The following is a 3,032-nucleotide window of genomic DNA, read 5'->3' as shown; positions in this document are numbered from 1 at the left end:
AGTGTATAATATTTCATTTTGTAGCATTTAAGTTTAAATGTCTAATATATGTTGCAAATAATTATTGAGAAATTTACATAACTTACTATTTTTAATAAATTTTTTAGACTTTTACATTTAAATATTTTTATATATATATTTGTACAGTCTTCTATAAGAACAATAAGAAAATTATATAAAAATAATATAAAAACTACATCAAAATAATATATAAATTAAAAAAAATACAATATTAAGAGTATAATATAAAAATAACATGAAAATATCAAAAAAATCGTATTTTCTGTAAATAAAATCTTAAAAATCGTAAAAATATTTAAAATTCCATACAACTGTATTTTTGTATTTTTTTTTTGTTATTTTTGTGTATATTTGAAATAATCCCACAATTAGTTGCCCTCCTAATATTTTATGTTGGCTCTGCTCTTCGCTCACACTGCATTTTTATGATGTGGTTTGTGCAATTTTAAGGTTTATGCGGTGTGAATATAATTTAGAAAATTGCTCAAACTGTATATGCGGTGTTGTCTAAAAAATTGGCTAAAAATTGCACTATCTGTATCGCGAATATCATTACAATTATACTTGTCACTCATAATTGTTTTTTTTAATGTCACTAAAGAAAAATATTTACGATAATTTTTACAACTTCAAGAATGACGAGGATTTTTGCAAGAAGAAAAAAAAAAGTCTACAAAATGTGAATAATAGTTTTTTTTTTTTTTCTAGAAGACCAGATTTGTAACACAAATAAAAAACAATAGAGACCAAGTTATAGGATCTAAGCAAGATTTGAAACACAAATTATTTTAAATATACTCTTCATCTGTTCCTAATGCAGCTTGAGCGAGATTATGAGCCAGTTGATTGTGAGTTCTTGGGCTGTGATGGATTGAAACATTAGGAAAATTGGACAAATAGTCGATAACTGTCCAAACCAAATTTGATAGAGTTGAGTAATCTTTTTTCCTTTTGAGAATTCTTGGGACTAAATCCAAGCAATCTGAGACCACCAAGTTTATTGGAAAATGGACAGCTTTACACCATATCAAAGCTCGGTTAAGAGCCTCCGCCTCCGCGAAAATAGGGGAAAGACTCGAGGAAGCAGAAGAATGAAAACTTGCTATTATTCGATGGTGAGAGTCTTGCACAATTGCTCCATACCCATGCTTGTTGTCTTGACTTCTAACTGCTGCATCCACACTAAGCTTGTAAGTTCTTGTAGCAGGCAATAAAGGTGAAGATCTTAACTGAGTTTCCTCCAGATCTTGTGATTGGTAAGTTGGCTGGAAGGAAAAGTTGTCTTGGGCTGAGATGTATTCCTGCAAGAAGGATAAAATATAGGGTTCTGTATTTATATATACAGCCTCCTCATTAGCAAACAAAGATTTGTTGCGATTGTTCCAAATGCTCCAAGTAATACCAAAAAATACTGCCAATTTCTCGTTTTGAAAAGTGTTTAACCCTCTTAAAAGAAATTCTTTAATGTCACAATTTTTATTCTTAATGTAAAAAGTTGGAAAACTGGTACTTATCCAACATTTTCAAGCCTTGGAACACTCTAACAAGGAGTGCGAATTAGAATTAAGTCAGTTCGAACACAAGGAGCAAAAAGGGTTATCAATGATTTTTCTGAAATAAAGGTAGAGGTTAGAAGGGAGAAAGTGATGAAAGGCTCTCCAAATAAAATGTTTTATTTTGGGAGGGATTTTTAAGGACCAAACGGTTTTCCACCACTGGTTGAAGACATTAGGGTTTGAAGAGCTTGGGTTAGGGTTGTGAGAATTGGCTATATGATAAGCAGATTTAACGGTAAGGGAACTCGAAGGACTATGTCCCCAAATGAGATAGTCCTAAATAAAAGGATTAATTGACATTTTGAGGATAAAATCAACAATGTCCTTGTTAAAGTAAGTTTCAAGTTTCGGGATATCCCAATGACTATGATTTTTGATAAAATAGGAAACAGTGTCCTCAGGAGGGATATTATTATTTTTAAAGGGAACAGATTTGAACCCTGAAATCCAATTTGGGCTTGAGATTTTAATGGATTTACCATCTCCCACATTCTAAATTAATCCTTTTAAAAGAAGGACCCTACCTCAACTATGTGAATAATAGTTGAGTTGAAAAGAAAATCCAATTTATTCTCACATACTTCATAATATTTTAAGTGGATAGCGGTAAACTTTTTTTTTTTTTCTTTTGCTTCTTACATAATTAAATCACAACCTCTCATTATATAATATCTAAAGCTAAATTTTATTATTAATGTAGTTTTTATGGTGATAATATCATTTAAATTTTATTTTTATTTTTATTTTTCTCTTTCTATTTTTTTTAAATGAAATTCATATTCATTAGCCTAGAGCTAATCGGCCATCGTTCAAAAGGATATCATAAAGTTTAGAAGAGTATCTCCCTCCCTAAACATGTGACCAACATAACATTGAGATTGTCTTGCGAAAAAATATACAGCTCGATTAATAGGCTGTTTAACAAAACATAAAATAGCATTATTTAAAGATCACAATAAACATTTACAATATTCAACCACTAAACCAAAATCAAAAAACATTCTAAAAAACTACGAATAGCTTGAATAATAACAAGACTATCTAATTCAATTTTCACTCTAGAATATCTTTGAGATTTCAACCAATTAAGAACCTCATTAATTTCCATCGCTTCTGCTAAAGAAGGAGACACCCCCTTGCCAAACATTTCCCCCTCAAATTCTAAACCACAAAAGCAGAGCCAAATCATCTATCTTCCTCAAAAATAAACACGTCTACATTAATCTTAATTATATTTATCACAGGTGTAGTCCAACTCTCTGCCCCATCGTAGCTAGTAACATGTTAAGTGAAGGGATATTTTCTACACCTTGAGCACCACTCCATTGGTCAAGAGTTAATGAAGAAAATGACACCACATCCTCCTCTCGCCATCTTTTTTGATTCCACACTATCTCATTACGAGATTTCCAAATGGCCCAACAAAGCATCGCAACTCTCCACAGCTTATTGTCT

This window comes from Cannabis sativa, chromosome 2, assembly GCF_029168945.1.
Source record: "Cannabis sativa cultivar Pink pepper isolate KNU-18-1 chromosome 2, ASM2916894v1, whole genome shotgun sequence".
Lineage (NCBI taxonomy): Eukaryota > Viridiplantae > Streptophyta > Magnoliopsida > Rosales > Cannabaceae > Cannabis > Cannabis sativa.
The sequence above is the reverse complement of the archived record's forward strand: the minus strand, read 5'-3'. Positions refer to the sequence as shown.